This window comes from Triticum urartu, chromosome 2 (genome assembly GCF_003073215.2).
Source record: "Triticum urartu cultivar G1812 chromosome 2, Tu2.1, whole genome shotgun sequence".
Lineage (NCBI taxonomy): Eukaryota > Viridiplantae > Streptophyta > Magnoliopsida > Poales > Poaceae > Triticum > Triticum urartu.
Window position 1 is genome coordinate 659,770,296 of NC_053023.1, and position 19,394 is coordinate 659,789,689.

Below are 19,394 nucleotides of genomic sequence, written 5' to 3' on the forward strand. Positions count from 1 at the left end.
CTTGGCACAATTAGGTGAAGCAGGCTCACTAAATGAGTTGAAAGTGCGGTTATTTCCTCTATCATTAACTGGTACCGCATTTTCATGGTTTTCTTCTTTACCACATGGTTCCGTTCGGGTTTGGTCGCAGCTAGAGCAAAAGTTTCATGATCACTTTTATAGCGGCGACAATGAACTCAAGTTGTCACATCTAACATCGGTTAAACAGAAGCATGATGAATCAGTCTCCGATTACATCAAGAGATTCAGAGAAACAAAAAACCGGTGTTTTAGTTTGGTGATAACCGAGAGGGACTTGGCAGACCTAGTGCTGAGTGGTTTGAGAACTCCCATTAGAGAAAATCTAGAAGGCTATGAGTTCTTAAATATCAACCAAGTCTTACAAAGGGCTTTGGCTCAGGAAAGTCGAAGCAATGACCTCAGAGAAGTGCATAGATACAAAGCCAATCGTCCAAAGATGAATATGGTGCAATATGATAGTGATCACTCGGATGATGAGGGTGATGTTTTTTCTACTGAATTTGTTTGGCCATCTAAGGCCAAACCCTTTACTTGCAATGATCTGAAACCGATTCATAAGAATCATGATGAAGAGATGAAGTTTACTTTTAACATTGCTAAGTGTGATAAAATATTTGATGCTTTGCTATAGGCTAAGATTATTAGAATATCTCATACTTTACCGCCGTTTGAAGAGCTAAAACGGAGCGCTTATTGCAAATATCATAATTCTTTTTCTCATGCTACTAACGATTGTAATGTTTTTCGACGGTAGATACAATCGGCCATTAATGACGGACGATTGAACTTTTCTGAGATGCAAGTTGATAAACAACCTTTTCCAATGAATATCATGGATTTGGTGGGGAAGAAGCTACTCATTCGGCCGGACGTATCCGAATCTACTAATAAAACTAATGTCATTATTGGTGAGCCTAGGAAAGACAAGGAGGGCGACAAGGTCTTGGGGAGACAGGTTGTGCTTGACAAGCAACCCTGTGGCAAGGAGACAATCAAAATCACCATCAAGAATCCTACACTCGGGGGGCAACCGCAAGTGCAAGAAAATACTCGTGTTAAATTTGTCAAGCCCAAAGGTCCAGAAGTTGGCAAGTCGAAGAGGAATGAGGCAAAAGTGCAGCGCAAGAAAATCAAGCCAACTTTTGATATGTTGTTGTCCAAGTATGCCAATCATGCGGCCGGTTCTAGCTCTAACCGGTCATCGAATTGGAAGCGCTCAAGGCACCTCCTCGGGAAGAATTTCAGCATCATGCAAGGCCATATGGGTCGTGGGCGCCGGGACCATGGGTACCGCCTCTCCCTTATGTACCATATTACATGGGAGACTTTAATGGAGGATGGTGGCAGTCCCCAATGGCCCCTTATGCTTTTCATCCGGGTTGGGAAGAACAAAGGAGGCCCGTTCATGAGAGACTTTCTTATCCCACACGAGGCCGTTTGAACAATAGTGTCAATCGGCCAGTACAAGATAATCAAAAAAGGGTCGGCAAGCAAGAATGGCGTGTTAAGTCGCCAAGTGCTGTAATGATCGAGTCAAGCAAAGGCAATGAAAAAACCAACGCCGACCCACTCATCTTGGGCACCGAAACATTCATCATACAACAGCCGATTATGCATAGTAATCCAACTGAGCTGATACTTGCTATCGTGCCAAAGCACTCGGCTAATGACCTTGAAGGAAACACCAGCCAAGTAAAGATGAGAGATCCTAAATACACTCAGCCAAAGTGGTGTCCTCCGGGGCTAACAAAAACACAAAAGAGGAAATTACAAAGGTTAAGGAGTCAAGAGATGACAGAACAAGAAGCCGAGAAGCAAAGGGATAAGTTGTTCAATGACACTCAGCCCATGGTGCCTACAAAACAAGTGTGGAGGCCTAAGCAAATACAAGATGCAGTTGCTTCTACACCTATCACAGCAACACCTGCGCCACCAAAGGAGGACGATGCCATAGCTATTACATCGTCTGCGCCACTTCTTACTTCTCCTTCACTTGGACAAATTTCAGAATCGGTGGATGCACTTGAAGAAGAGGATGATATGTTGGACTATGAGTCTACGCCGGTTCATGAAGGTATGGATATCAATATGGTATATTACTTACCTGCTGAGTTTCATGCTGTCAATGAGGAAGGGGAGGTGGCTCAGCTGGATTTTGGCCCTAAAAATGCAATATTCGAGAAGCCAAAAGACCCAGTAACGCATCTGAAACCGTTGTATCTCAGAGGTCATATCAATGGATCACCGCTCACTCGGATGCTTGTTGATGGTGGTGCTGTGGTGAATCTTATGCCGTGTTCGGTCTTCAAAAAATTGGGGCTGCATGATGAAGAGTTGATAAAGACCAACATGGTGCTCAATGGATTTGAAGGCAAAGAGAAAACTGAAGCCAAAGGTGTGATGTATGTGGAGCTCACGGTGGGAAGTAAAACTTTGGCTACCGCATTCTTTGTCACTGAGGTGCAAGGTAACTACAATGTCATACTAGGCCGTGATTGGGTTCATGCAAACCAGTGCATGCCATCCACTATGCACCAGTTTTTGATCCAGTGGGTTGATGATGAAGTGGAAGTCATTCATGCGGATAACTCAGCCTGTGTTGCTTTGGCCGAGGCATCGGTGGATTGGCAACACCCAAATGCTACTTGCTTGACGGGACGTGACTTGTCAGAATTCGATTTTCTCAGCGCAACCAAGAATGGTTTCGTGTCCGTCTCTTTAAAGCCGACTGAATGCAATCGGCTCCAAGGTATGATATGTTTAAATGGATCCTAACTCAGAGTGGTTACAAAAGCGACTTGTAGAATATCGATCCAATGAGAACGATATATATGAGTCCATAGAAGAGTTAGATGATATGGATAAATTATGACAAGGTTTTACATTGGCGGATCCATTAGAAGAGATAGATATAGGAGATGGTTTGAGTCCTAGGCCGACATTTGTAAATGCAAATTTAAGAGCCGATCATAAAGCTAAGTTGATCGAGCTGTTGAAAGAATATGTCTGTTGCTTTGCGTGGGAATATCATGAGATGCCAGGTTTAAGCCAAGAGCTAGCGGAGCATCGGTTACCTATAAAGGCTGGTTTTAGACCATATAAACAATCGGCCAGAAAGTTTAATCCGAAAACATATGACCGGATCAAGGAAGAGATCGGTCGTTTGCTTAAAGCTAATTTTATTAGACCTTGCAGGTATGCCGAGTGGATTTCTAACATTGTCCCAGTGGAAAAGAAAGGATCTGGCAAGTTGAGGGTGTGCATTGACTTCAGAGATCTGAATAGGGCTACACCCAAAGATGAGTATCCCATGCCAATAGCCGATATGCTTATTAATGATGCTTCTGGACATAAAGTTATTAGCTTTCTAGATGGTAATGCCGGATACAATCAAATTTTTATGGCCGAAGAGGACATGTCCAAGACAGCTTTTCGTTGCCCTGGTTTTCTTGGCTTATTCGAGTGGACAGTGATGACATTCAGATTAAAAAATGCTGGCGCCACATATCAAAGGGCTATGAATTTGATTTTTCATGATTTACTCGGTGTCATACTTGAAGTCTATATTGATGATGTTGTTGTCAAATCGGACGCTTTTGAATCTCACTTGGCCGATTTGCGTTTAGCTTTTGAAAGAATGAAAAACTATGGACTGAAGATGAATCCTTTGAAGCATGCATTCGGTGTGTCAGCTGGTAAGTTTTTGGGCTTCATTATCCATGAAGATGGCATAGAGATTGATCCCAAAAAGATAGAGGCCATACAAAAAGTGGAAGCTCCAACATGCAAGAGAGATATGCAGAAGTTCCTTGGCAAGGTCAATTACTTGAGGAGGTTCATAGCTAATTTGTCAGGGAAGGTTGATGCGTTTACTCCTATCCTTCGGTTAAAGAATGATGCTGATTTCACTTGGGGGGCAAAACAGCAAGAAGCATTTGATATGATCAAGAATTATTTGTGCACTCCTCCGGTGATGAAAGCACCCAAGCATAGGGAACCCTTCAGGCTTTACATTGCAGCAGAAGAAGGAGTTATTGGTGTTGTTTTGACTCAAGAAACCGAGGGAAAAGAGCATGCTATTACATATTTGAGCAAACGCTTGTTGGACGCCGAGGCAAGGTATACATTTATTGAGAAACTATGTCTATGCTTATATTATGCTTGCACAAAATTGAGACATTATTTAGTGCCGAGTGCTTGTATAGTAGCTTGTCAAACCAATGTCATTAAATACATGTTGCATAGGCCAATTCTTAGTGGTAGAATTGGCAAGTGGGCTTATGCTTTGATTGAATATGATTTGGCTTATGAATCTCTAAAATCCATGAAAGGCCAAATCGTTGCTAAATTTATTGTTGAACATCGGATTGATGACAAGTATGACATTGATATAAACCTTGTCTCATTAGTACCGTGGAGATTATATTTTGATGGTTCAGTTTGTAGCAATGGCCAAGGTGTTGGTATTGTTTACATATCTCCTCATGGTGCTGTTTTTGAAGCCTCATGCCGCTTAGAATATTTTTGCACAAATAATCAAGCCGAATATGAAGCATTGTTATTTGGTTTAGAGATGTTGCTTGCTATAGGTGTTACACATATTGAGGCTTATGGTGATTCGTTACTAGTGGTGCAGCAAATATCCAAAGTCTTTCAGTGTTTGGACGAATCACTTAATGTTTATCTTAATAAACGTCTAGATATAATTTCTACTTTGGACTGTTTTAGCATTGCTTATATATCTAGACATGACAATTGGAAAGCAAATGAGTTGGCACAACAGGCATCCGGCTACCATGTTGATCATGGCGTGTTTCATATTTCTGAAAAGCCGATGTCTAGTCTTGCCGACATAGGGGAGGCCGAACCGGAGCCCACCATTTCGGCCATTAATGAAATATTCAATGCAGGAGAAAGTCAAGACTGGAGGAAACCCATTGTTGATTATTTGTGTGATCCTAGTAGAAGGGTGGACAGGGCTGTTCGGTGGATGGCTTTCAAGTATACAATGAGAGATGATGATCTCTATCGCCGAACGGTTGATGATGTTCTTCTAAAGTGCTTGGACGAGGACCAAGCGAGAGTTGCTATGGGGGAGGTCCATGAAGGTATTTGTGGCACTCATCAATCGGCTCCCAAGATGAAATGGTTGCTACGACGTGCTGGATTTTATTGGCCGACTATGATTAATGATTGCTTCAGATATTACAAAGGGTGTGAAGCTTGTCAAAAATTTGGTGATATTCAGTTGGCTCCTGCTGCTATGTTACATCCCATTATCAAGCCGTGGCCTTTCAGAGGATGGGGTTTAGACTTTATTGGACAAATTCATCCGTCTTCCTCAAAGGGGCATCGGTTCGTATTGGTGGCAACCGATTATTTCACTAAATGGTCTGAAGCAGTACCTCTCAAGAACATGACACATACGGAGGTGATTAAATTCATAACCGAGCACATTATTCATAGATTCGGCATTCCTCAAACATTGACTACAAATCAAGGCTCCTCTTTCATGTCACCCCAAGTTAGAGAATTTGCCAAATCTTATAACATAAAATTGCTCAATTCCTCTCCATATTATGCCCAAGCCAATGGACAAGCTGAGTCTAGCAATAAAATTTTAATCAAGCTCATCAAGAGGAAGATTGAGGATAATCCAAGGAGATGGCATGAGTTGTTGTCTGAAGCTTTGTGGGCACATAGGATCTCAAGACATGGTGCTACAAAGGTGACTCCATATGAGCTAGTATACGGTCAAGAGGTTGTTTTACCGGTGGAAGTGAATTTGAATGCTTTGAGAGTAGCCAAACAAAATGATTTATCGGCAGTAGACTTTTATAACTTGATGATGGACAATATTGATGAGATTGCCGATAAACGTTTGGCTGCTTTGAACGCCATAGAGAGGGACAAGTTGAGGGTAGAAAGGGCTTACAGTAAGAAGGTTAATTTGAAGAATTTTCAAGTTGGCGATCTCGTCTGGAAAGTAATTCTCCCGATTGGTTCAAGGGACAGAAAATTCGGGAAGTGGTCTCCAAGTTGGAAAGGTCCTTTTAGAATTGCAAGAATAGTTCTCGGAAACTCTTATTTGGTGGAATCCGTACAAGGGGCACGGTTACCTCGAGCTCTCAATGGCAAGTACTTGAAGAAATACCACCCAAGTGTGTGGCAAGAAGCCTAAGTGGGCAATGGCCGATATATGACTATCGCCCTTAGCACAGACATGGCCGATACCTGATTATCGTCCTGAGGAAAATAAATGGCCGATGGAGTGTTGACATCGTCCTTAGAACAAACACAATACAAGTTATTTTTTGGCACACAAGCTTTGCCGAAAAACAGGGGGGCATGTGTTGACACCAGATTTTGGCATGGTCACGAATCCGGGTTCGTATGCAAAAGTTAGAGGCAACACTTCGCGGGCAGGCCCTGAGTGAGAAAGTATTCGGCCTTTGCCGGCTGAATGAAACCTTGCCAGGGTAAAACCTTGCCGATGTGAGGGCTTGCCGGCGTGGAAAGCTTGCCAACGGAGAAGCTTGCTGGCGTGGAAAGCTTGCCGGCAGAGAAGCTTGCCGGTGTGAAACCTTGCCGGGGAGGAAAGCTTGCCGGGGGAAAAGCTTGCCGGGCGAAGACCTTGCCGGGGCTGAAAAGCTTGCCGGGAAAGAGCTTGCTGGGTGGAAACTGTCAAGGCCAATCCAAATAGAAGCGGAAGATGGGCTCAAATGATTATATAGATGGACTCGGATGAAGAAGTGTTCAACATGAAAGTTATTCATAATGTCGAAACGGTCAATTTTTCTTTTGGAGTCATCATCATCCGACATAGTATACGACCTGCAGAGACGCTACAAGAGTCGGATGGTCCAGTCAGCTACATGACCGAGTCCGAGTCGAAATTAAAGATGACCCTGTGGAGTATTCAAGATGGCCTTATTTGGAAAAGTGATCAACATACGGATTGTTGGCCTCATCGAAGCGTACAAAATTGATATTTGAACCGTCTCCATCGGAAGTCATATGCAGATTCCATGGCCCGCGCAAGGAGCAAGACAGAAGATTGGATCAGATTCGGGCTGAATCCAAGTGGGACCAGAACTAGGACTCTAGGTCATGAATTGATGTAATTTTCTTGTAGGGAAAGCCTAGATTAATCCTTTGCTTGTACAGGAAGTCCAGCCGCCTCTTATATATGTTGGGGATGACGGCCGATTGAACAACACACAATCGAACAAATCAATATACTACTTTTTCATCTACGTTTTATCTCTCCACCGTTTTTCTCTCTTGTTCTTCGCTGTTCTTCGTGTTTGAGAGCTGCGAATTCCGAGGCTCTAGGGGCGAGCGAATCGACCTAGGGCAGCCCATAGCCGCCGCAATCCCTAACGGGGTCCCTCCCGGGTGCGCGGGGTTTCGGGTCTGCAAAAGCGCCCGCCGACTGTCTTGCGTATCACGCTGTCGGTCGGGTCTCCTTCGACGTGAGCTGTGGTGCATCACCCCCAGCGTCGAGGGTACACGTGACGTGTTCGTGTGTCAACAGGGGAGTGATGTGCTTTGTGCACCTCACAATCCTATAAATGTGTGTACATGAGTAATACCATCTAGTATTGATATTTCAAGATTATCTATTCGCTATGTGGTATGTCTTCTCATGAGAAATTCAAATTCTAAATAGTCCATTAATTATCTCTTGTTGGATCCTTTTTATTTGTCTCTTGTTTATCCTTAATCAGTATCACATTATGGGGGAGTAATATACTATGAGTAATATACTATGTGTATATTACTAGCCTAGAAAATGTGTACATTTGAGATATTGTCACCTAGAGTTGATATTGTAAATTATCTTGTTCCTAGGTGGCATGTTAGCTCTACAAGTTGCAATTTGCTTTTTGTTTGGTGTGAAGATGATGTCGGATATCCTTACTATCTACCACCGGGAATTATTTCCATTTACTTCTTATCTTTTGACAATTGGTACTCACTTGTGTGGTAGAATTTATTGATCATCTTTACATTGGCTTTTGCTTTTATTTGCCTTTTCTCTTGCCAAGGAATGTATCAACTCCCTTTGTCTTCCATACCACTTGTGGATCTTGTTTATTTCTTGATCTTGTGTAGTGTTTTCTAGACATAGTGAAAGTGGTGATCCCACCTTATGCATTTTGTATTCAAATGCAAATTCTCTATAATGCACTAGTCTTGGGGGAGCTATCCTATTTTCTATAAAACACTCTTGCGATCCTTATCAAGTGTGTGTTGGTGGAAGGCAAGCCGTTTTCGTTTTGGTACTTTGTGCCATCATGAAACTTTGTAGAGAGCCTGGTTTGTTTGGAACCATCCTCTCTTTTGGGGGTTTGATATCTTTTTTAGTGGGTATCAACGGATATCTCATTCCTTGATGTACCTTTTAATTGATATCCTCCAAGTGATGATTTATTCATTTGGTATCTTTTCTTCTCTTGGTATTTCTTTGTCATTTGGTATCGGTTCTTGAAAGTCTTAAGCAGGCATATTAACTTCGTGTAGTATCTTTGGCATGCTTTCTTTCTTTGACCAATATATAAGGGAAACTCCACCAAGTCTCAAATTGGATGAGATGTGCATGAAATTCATTTTCGTATCTATATGCACATTTTTATGTTGAGTTTGTCCTATGTATTGTTGGTTCTCTAACTCTTTGGTCCCAATGAGTTTGGGTACCATTTTGTTTGTGTTGTTGTTCTAGGAACAGTTGGAGATACATTGGAAGCTCGGCTCACTCACAAGGAAGGTGTTGTCAACATGTGCTTATTGGAGTCGAGCTAGGATGATCAATGAACTACTATCTACCTTCAATTGGTATCTACTACATCATTCCAATGTTAACTCGGTAACAAGTATCTTCATATTATTCATGCACACATTTCTTGCATCAACCTTGTGTAGGTTGTATCATGGCATGTTATTCATTCATTCTTGTGATACTTGTTTCCTTTCTCAAAGCATCCCAACAATGATCTCTTGTTGCTAGTTGTGATGTATTTGTTGTTCGTGTGTGGACTTCATTTATATACAATAAGACCATATCTAGCCATGAGCTATGCTTCCAAGCAAATATATTATTGGTATATGTATGACCTCCCTCTGGATATCTTGTTCCTCGTGTTGTAACTATTTCGGGTGTACATCCTTCTTTGTAGATATATATCATCATGATTTCGTCTACCTATAATTTTATACACTTGAGATAAGTTGCATATCTAGTTGATATCCTTTCTTTCACGTCCACCTTGTATTTCTTATGTTATTTCTTTGGTGGCTCCGTGAAAGCTTTTGCCTTGAGTGCGTGTCTTCTATCATTGCATCTTGATGCACTCTTGTGTGGTGAAGATTATTTTTCCTCATGCTTATCTTTACGAGGCTTTTTCCATCTTAATTGGTATCCCTCGTCTTGATGAGGCTTTCATCTTCTATCTTCACCACGGGTTGTCACAAGCATAGGTTCTTTATATGCTTATTAGTAAGCTTGTGAACCCATTTGCTAGTTGTGTGTGGGAATGATAGGTCATGCACATTCTTTCAAGACTTTATTGATTCTTAATGCTCATCCATACATTAGTCTTCTCAAGTGCATTGCCTTTACTCACTCACATCATTTTGGTTGAGCCCATTCTTAAGTTGCCTCTTTTACTTGTTGCTCAACCATGTGTTTGTTACAAGTACTAGGCTTTGTTTCCTATGCTCACTTGCACTTGTTGTAAGTTTCTATTGATTTTGGGGGATCTATGATCCTATTTTGTGCACTTTGTATCCAAATACAAAAATTCTTATGTGTGCACAAATCATGGGGAGCTTCTCTAGTTTCTTTAGAACACTCCTTTGCTCATATCATAATATCCTTTATTCATGTAGCTCGTAGGATTTTTGGTCTAGTTGGTTCAATTGATATCCGTTGATTGCTTGCTTCAATTGGTACCTTTTGATTGCTTGATTTCTTGTGTCTCTCTTTGTTATGTCCTTGTGGCATATCATTCCTTTAGCAATCTTGGTGCCTCAATATAGTTGGTCTTCCTCCAAGTATTACCGTTGGATATGTGTATTGCATTCCACTCTCTTGTTGAGAAATACACAATTTATGGAGGAACACAATTTATATTGGCCTTCTAAGCTTTTCGCCCATTTTGGCAATCGATGCCAATGGGGGAGAAGTTTCAGAGAGTTTTGTGGAGAAGTCTTCAGAGTTTTCTCCTTGCTTTGGTTTTGTTCCTAAGCATTTGCATCTCATACGCATGCATTATTGGTTGTTGCATTGCTTGGTGATGCATAATTCCTTGTATAAACTCTCTTGAAAGTGATTGTCATCAATTACCAAAATGGGGGAGATTGAAAGAACATGTGGTGCCCCCATGTTTGGTTTTGGTAATTGATGACAATCTCTATGGACTAATGGTTGCCTTGAGTTATATTTGAAGGTTTTGTCCATAGGCTTTTCTTGGAGTACATGTGTTGGTTTCAAGGAGAGTTTGTGTCAACCAAGGTGCTATTCAAGGAATTATCCAAAGATTGGTCATTTGAGAGTTTAGCTTATTGCAAGCATGTCTTGAAGAAGAAGATTGTTTGATCATTCATGTTTACCTTCAAGACATCATCCAAATGAAGAGAGTTGGGAAGAATCAAGGTTGATCAAGACCAAGTCAAGAGTGAATCAAGTTGATCAACACACAAAGCGTACAATATGTACAGAGGGATCAAGTGATCCCATGGTATGGTAAGCATTGTCCATTACGCTTTGTGTACTAACCCATGGTCTTCGTGAGAGTTCTTTGTGGGGTTAGGTTGCGGTGTGCAAATTCAAGTGAAGCATCACGAAGAGATCAAATGCTTGAAGCTTGCCGTCCATTGTGGTGACAATGGACTTGTGAAGATGTGCGGAAGAGTGGCTCACCCATAGTGGAGTATGGGGGAGCAATCAACTAGTCTTCATCAAGCCAACGCAATCAAGAAAGGTGGTCCAACTTGAGGGAGTCAAGATCATCATCATCTAGCTCAAGTGGACCATGTGCAAGGCAAAGGTTTGCCCTTGATAGGTTTTCTATTTTACCGGTCTCATGATGGTAGTTAGGAGACCGGGTTATAGGATCGATTGCCGTACTATCAAGGGGGGCTCTGGATGAGCAGCTTGATCGTATCATTCGTAGAGAGCTCAAACCATTGCATCCTTGCTTCATATTTCTTGGTTCTTGGTTGGTTCTATTTGTGAGTCTTAGAGCTTATGGTCATCTTGATGACAAGCTTGAGTTCATCGAAAACGGAGTTCGCATGCATCTTCTATGATGTTTTCGGTGTTGGAGGTTTTACCGGTCTTTTCCAAGAAAGGGTTCTCACCATTTTCTTTTGGGCCTTTTCTAATTTGCTTCTCATTGATATTTATATCAATATTTTGTTAGCCCATGTCGTTAGCTTTCCAACAAACTTGGTTTCGTTGAATTCGGAGTCCGTTTGCAGAAGTTGTGGCTGTTTTGGTAAAGGCTGCAGTGGTACTACTGTGGCTAGAGCGGATGTAATTTTTTTACTACCGCTCCAGAGCGGTACTACCGCGGCTCCTGAGCAGTAGTACCGCTCCAGAGCAGTACTACCACGGCTCCTAAGCGGTAGTACCGCTCCGGACCAAAATCTCGTGTTTTGCTCAGCGAAAGTAGGCACGGAAGTATTTTTTTGTACCGCTCGCAAGCAGTAGTACCGCTACCATTTGCAGTAGTACCGTGAGGTCGAGCGGTAGTACCGTGAGGACGAGCGGTAGTATCGCTCCGGCGGTTCTACTGGCCTTTTGCCTCCTCGTTGTTGTTTTTCAAAGGGGTACTACCGCCCTAGTGGTAGTACCGCTCCTTGGAGCGGTAGTACCGCTCTGTGCGGGCTGTGAGCATAACGGTTGGATTTTTCCCACCTATAAAAGGGGGTCTTCTTCCCCAATGAACCTTATCCTTTGAGCTCGTGTTCTTCCCCCATTGTTGACCTTCTTCGAGCTTGCTAACTCTCAATCCCTCCATGGATTCTTGTTAGTTTTTGAGGGAAAAGAGAGAGGAGATCTAGATCCACGTTTCCACCAATCACTTTCTCCTCTAGGTGAGGGGAACCCCTTGGATCTAGATCTTGGAGTTCTTGGTGTTCTCCTTCTTGTTCTTCCTCTCATTTTTCTCCCTAGCATTAGTTGCTTCGCTGGGATTTGAGAGAGAAGGACTTGGGCACTCCGTGTGCCCTTGCCATTGCATTTGGTGCATCGGTTTGAGTTCTCCACGTCATACGTGGAAGTTACAAGTTGAGAAGCTTATTACTCTTGGGTGCTTGGTACCTTTGAGCTTGTTCCTCTTGGGTGCTTGGGCGCCCTAGATGGTTGGTGGTGTTCGGAGCTCAATCATTGTGGTGTAAAGCTCCGAGCAAGCGTCGGGGTCTCCAATTAGGTTGTGGAGATCGCCCCGAGCAATTTGACGGGTACCGGTGACCGCCCCCAAGGGTTGCCAAAGTGTACGGGTTCGGTGACCGCCCCCAAGGGTTGCCATTTGTACGGGTTCGGTGACCGCCCTCAAGGGTCCCTTAGTGGAATCACGGCATCTTGCATTGTGCGAGGGCGTGAGGAGATTACGGTGGCCCTAGTGGCTTCTTGGGGAGCATTGTGCCTCCACACCGCTCCAAACGGAGATTAGCATCCGCAAGGGTGTGAACTTCGGGATACATCGTCGTCTCCGCGTGCCTCGGTTATCTCTTACTCGAGCCCTTTACTTATGCACTTTACTTTGTGATAGCCATATTGTTTCTTGTCATATATCTTGCTATCACATAGTTGTTTATCTTGCTTAGTATAAGTTGTTGGTGCACATAGGTGAGCCTAGTTGTTGTAGTTTTTGTGTTTGACAAATTAACCGCTAGGTTTATTCTGCATTTGTTCAAGCCTAAACCATAATTATTTTAAAGCGCCTATTCACCCCCCCCTCTAGGCAACATCCACGATCTTTCAACGGTGGTGGTTTTATTTTATAGAAATAATTAATCTCTCATGCTTCACTTATATCATTTGAGAGTCATTTAGAACAGCATGGTAATTTGCTTTGGTTATAGAATTAGTCCTAATATGATAGACATCCAGGATGGGTATAATAAAAACTATCATAAAAAGTGCATTGAATACTATGAGAAGTTTGATACTTGATGATTGTTTTGAGATATAAAGATGGTGATATTAGAGTTGTGCTAGTTGAGTAGTTGTGAATTTGAGAGATACTTGTGTTGAAGATTGCAAGTCCCGTAGCATGCACGTATGGTAACCGTTGTGTAACAAATTTGAAACATGAGGTGTTCTTTGATTGTCTTCCTTATGAGTGGCGGTCGGGGACGAGCGATGGCCTTTTCCTACCAATCTATCCCCCTAGGAGCATGCGTGTAATGCTTGGTTTTTGATGACTTGTAGATTTTTGCAATAAGTATGTGAGTTCTTTATTACTAATGTTGAGTCTATGGATTATACGCACTCTCGCCTTTCCACCATTGCTAGCCTCTTCGGTACCGTGCATTGCCCTTTCTCACCTTGAGAGTTGGTGCAAACTTCGCCGGTGCATCCAAACCCCGTGATATGATACACTCTGTCACACATAAACCTCCTTATATCTTCCTCAAAACAGCCACCATACCTACCTATTACGGCATTTCCATAGCCATTCCGAGATATATTGCCATGCAACTTTCCACTGTTTCATTTATGACATGCTTCATCATCGTCATATTGCCTTGCATGATCATGTAGTTGACATCGTATTTGTGGCAAAGCCACCATGCATAATTGATCATACATGTCACTCTTGATTCATTGCCCTTCCCGTTACACCGCCGGAGGCATTCATATAGAGTCATATTTTGTTCTAGTATCGAGTTGTAATCATTGAGTTGTAAATAAATAGAGGTGTGATGATCATAATTAATAGAGCATTGTCCCAAATAAAAAAAGTGGAAAGGCAAAAAAAGGCCCCCCCCCAACAAAAAAGTAATAAAAAGGGACAATGCTACTATCCCTTTTTCCACACTTGTGCTTCAAAGTAGCACCATGATCTTTATGATAGAGAGCCTCTTGTTTTGTCACTTTCATATACTAGTGGGAAATTTTCATTATAGAACTTGGCTTGTATATTCCAACAACGGGCTTCCTCAAATGCCCTAGGTCTTCGTGAGCAAGCAAGTTGGATACACACCCACTTAATTTTTTTTGTTGAGCTTTCATACATTTATAGCTCTAGTGCTTCCGTTGCATGGCAATCCCTACTCCTTGCATTGACATCAATTGATGGGCATCTCCCTAGCCCGTTGATTAGCCGCATCGATGTGAGACTTTCTCCTTTTTGACTTCTCCACATAACCCCCATCATTATACTCTATTCCACCCATAGTGCTATATCATGGCTCACGCTCATGTATTGCGTGAAAATTGAAAAAAGTTTGAGATTACTAAAGTATGAAACAATTTCTTGGCTTGTCATCGGGGTTGTGCATGATGAGAGCATTCTTGTGTGACAAAAATGGAGCATGACCAAACTATATGATTTTGTAGGGATGAACTTTCTTTGGCCATGTTATTTTGAGAAGACATGATTGCTTAGTTAGTATGCTTGAAGTATTATTATTTCTATGTCAATATTAAACTTTTGTCTTGAACCTCTCGGATCTGAATATTCATGCCACAATAAAGAAAATTACATTGAGAATTATGCTAGGTAGCATTCCACATCAAAAATTCTGTTTTTATCATTTACCTACTCGAGGACGAGCAGGAATTAAGCTTGGGGATGCTTGATACGTCTCCAACGTATCTATAATTTTTGATTGTTCCATTGTAACGCCCTCGATGCGGCTATAGCTCCCACGTGTCGAGGCACGACTTAGAGGCATAACCGCATTGAAAGCAGTGTCACAAGTCAGGCAATCATTACAGCATCCCATGTAATACATAATAAAAGGGGGAGATACATAGTTGGCTTACACTCGCCACGTCACATCAGAGTACATAAATAACATTCATCAAACAATCACTCATGGCCCGACTACGGCGCCAAAATAGAAAAGAACCCAACATGCGACAAGGCCCTGAATCAAACCCCAACTAGGCACCACTACTGATCATCGGGAAAGAAAACATAATAACGCTGAGAGTCCTCGTCGAACTCCCACTTGAGCTCGTACTCGCCACCTGGAGCGAAATCACCTGGACCTGCATCTGGAGTTATAGTATCTGTGAGCCACGGGGACTCAACAATCTCGCACCCTCGCGATCAAAAACTATTTAAGCTTATAGGAATGGATGAGGCAAATATATGTGGAGCTGCAGCAAGCGACTAGCATATGTGGTGGCTATCTTATACGCAAAAGAGAGCGAGAAGAGGAGGCAAAGCGCGAGCGAGAAGCTATAAGAACAACCTGCGCAAGCATAACCCCAACACCGTGTCCACTTCCCGGACTCCGCCGAGAAGATGCCATCACGGCAACACACACGGTTGATTCATTTTAAACAATTAAGGTTTAAGTTATCTACAACCGGACATTAACAAATTCCCATCTGCCCATAACCGCGGGCACGGCTTTCGAAAGTTCAATCCCTGCAAGGGGGTCCCAACTTAGCCCATGACAAGCTCTCACGGTCAACGAAGGAATAGACCTCCACCTGAGACACACCGATCAGACTCGGTAACCCGGTACAACAAGACAATTCGACAGGTTAAAACAAGACCAGCAACACCGCCCGAATGTGCCGACAAATCCCGATAGGAGCTGCACATATCTCTTTCTCAGGGCACACTCAGATTGTCCTAGGTACGGGTAGGCCAGCCCAGAGTTGCCCCTGGTGGCCACCGGTAGCTGATAGGTGGACCAACACTCAGAGGAGCACTGGCCCGGGGGGTTAAAATAAGATGACCCTTGAGTCTGCAGAACCCAAGGGAAAGAAAGGCTAGGTGGCAAATGGTAAAGCCAAGGTTGGGCATTGCTGGAAAAGCTTTAATCAAGACGAAATATCAAGGGGTTCCCATTATAACCCAACCGCGTAAGGAACGCAAAATCCGGGAACATAACACCGATATGACGGAAACTAGGGCGGCAAGAGTGGAACAAAACACTAGGCGAGAGGCCGAGCCTTCCACCCTTTACCAAGTATATAGATGCATTAAGATAACATAGCAATATAGTGATATCCCAACAAGTAAATAAAAGATGTTCCAATAAGGAACGGCCTCCAAACTTCACCTGCAACTAGCAACGCTATAAGAGGGGCTGAGCAAAGCGGTAACATAGCCAATCAACGGTTTGCTAGGACATGGTGGGTTAGAGGTTCAACATGGCAATTGGGAGGCTGACAAGCAAAAGGTAGGCATCGTAGCATTGGCATAGCAAGAGCGAGCAAACTAGCATAGCAAAGATAGTAGTGATTTCGAGGGTATGATCATCTTGCCTGCACAGTTGTCAGAGTTGACTGGATCCTCACAAGCAAACTCAACGGGCTCCTCGGTAGCGAACTCGTCTTCCAGCTCTACCCAACAAGACAAACAAGCAACAAGGATACAATCAACCACGTGCAAGACCAAGCAATATGATGAAATGATGATATGCTATGCAGGATGCGATGCGGGATGCAAAATGCAAGATATGACAGGAAATGCATGAACCTGGCCTCAACTTGGAATTCCAAGGGTGCCACTGGATATAGGGTATGAAATCGCTTAAAAACGATATAAAGATCATTGGAATCGGATTTACGGTTTGGAAATGGCAAGCGTTTTAAGGTATGACACCGGTCTGCGATTTACAGCAAGTAGGCATCTAAATGCAACGAAATGAACATGCTACAGCCACCAAACAAGCCAACAAAAGACATGGCAGGGATGCACACAAGATGCTTAATAAAAGACTAGCACTGAGCCACGGCCAAATCATCCATTAAGAGGTTCAAACAAGCATGGCAAAAACGCAAATGCAGAACAGATTCCAGACTTAAGTGAAATTAACACTAGTCTGAAATTTCAGATCACGAAGCCCTCTTCGGAGCAGCAAAACAACATGATACATGACCTGAACATGACAAGTAAGAACATGGCATGGAGCTACTCAACAAGCTTAACAAAAGTCCCAAAGTGACCTAGGGCCAAAAGGGATCACAAAATATATTAACGGGCACACGAACATAGCTAAAACACAATCAGTTTTCAGACCTAGTGAAAACTGAGACATGCTGAAATATAACTCACGAAGGCATGTAAACGAGCTCGATGCACTCACCACCGTGCAAGTCATGGCAAGGAAGGCATACATCCATTAAGAAGGCACAAAATACAAGCTAGACATGGTAAAAACAATGGCATAGCATGCACGGATCAACTACAACAACGCCGGCAAAATCGCAAACGAGTTGACGATCTGCCCAGATTCACCACGAAGCAAAAGTAGAGCTCGATTGACTCAAGCTATGGTGCTCCATAATTGCAAACAAAGACATGGATGGATAGATCATAACATGATTAACAAAACTCCTTTACTGATCATCCTCAAAAGAGGCACGGATCACCAGGAAACAAGCTGAACATATGGCATCATGAACTAAAATATCCCAGACTTAGTGAAAACAGATTTACCGGGTGCCTCACTTTGCAAGCTTGCACAAGTCACCACACACATCCTAAAAATGCATGGGTTGCACCTCTGGAAAGAAGACAAAATGCTTAACAAAATATATGAAGGACTCACAGGCATAGCATGCACACAATAATCATGGCAAAAATGACAAAAGTCTAAGATGAACTAGCAGATCTGACAATTAACTCACGAAGCCTCCTTCTAACAGCATTTTGGGCATCAAGATGAACTCAAAAGAAAATGATGCAATGGAATGAAATGATGTACTCGTCGAGGCGAACATTTTGATATATAATATGCCCAAAACGGAGCAACGGATGCAAAGTTGCGGGCGGTCAAAGTAGGCATAAAAATCTGGAAGAAGAGGGAAAAGTCAACCGTCAGTTTTTAGATCTCAGATCTAGGGTTCGGGCACTCTTCACGGCGGCACTGTAGCAGCTCGGCGCTGGAGTTCGCGCTCGCCGGAGATGGAGAAGAGGCCGGGGTGGGCCGCGGCCACCGGAGTCGGCGAGTGGCGGTGGCGGCTGGGCGGCACCGGCCCGGGGCGGCGCGGAGGCGGCGTAGGGCGGCCGGGCCCTGAGGCGAGGTGGCGGCCGGCGATGGCTAAGTCCGGCAAGGCGGCGGCCGGCGAAGGAGCTCAGGCGGGCGGCGGCGCGGTGCTCCGGAGTCAGGGAAGACGGGAGGCGGCGGCGGCGCTCCTCTGGCCCGGGAGTGCGGCGCCGGGGGCCGGGCGCGGGCCTGCGCAGGCGGCGGCGGCGGTGGTCGGCGGCGCCACGTGGCAAGGCGGGATTGGCGGCGGAGTAATGTCCGGCCGGGTCGGACGTGTCCGGCTCGGCGCGGAGATGTTTTTTTTTAGAACTAGGGTTTCGAGGGGGAAGACGAGATCCGAAAATGGAGGGGGTATAAATAGGCATAAGTAGAGCTAGGAGAGTCCAAATGAGGTGCGGTTTTCGGCCACGCGATCGTGATCGAACGCTCTAGGACATGGAGTAGAGTTTGGTGGGTTTTGGGCCAAATTGGAGGGGTGTTGGGCTGCAACACACACGAGGCCTTTTCGGTCCCTCGGTTAACCGTTGGAGTATCAAACGAAGTCCAAATGATACGAAACTTGACAGGCGGTCTACCGGTAGTAAACCAAGGCCGCATGGCAAGTCTCGGTCCAATCCGGAAATGTTTAATCCCCACACACGAAAAAAAGGTAGAAATGACCACCGGAGGAGAACGAAGCGCCGGAAAGCAAAACAGACAACGGGGAAAATGTTCGAATGCATGAGATGAACACGTATGCAAATGCAATGCACATGATGCCATGATATGAGATGCATGAAAACGAGAACAACACACGGAGACAAAGACTCGAACCCGAGAAATAAATATAACTTAACGCCGGAAACGGCAAGAGTTGGAGTACAAATAGGGAAAGTTATTTCTGGGGCGTTACATCCATGCTATTATATTATCTATTTTGGATGTTTAATGGGCTTTATTATACACTTTTATATTATTTTTGGGACTAACCTACTAACCCAAGGCCTAGTGCAAATTGCTGTTTTTTTGCCTATTTCAGTGTTTCGCAGAAAAGGAATATCAAACGGAATGAAACCTTCGGGAGAGTTATTTTTGGAACAAACGTGATCCAAGGGACTTAGAGTAGACATCAAGAAAGAAGCGAGTAGGGCACGAGGTAGGGAGGCACACCTGCCCCCCTGGGCGCGCCCCCACCCTCGTGGGCC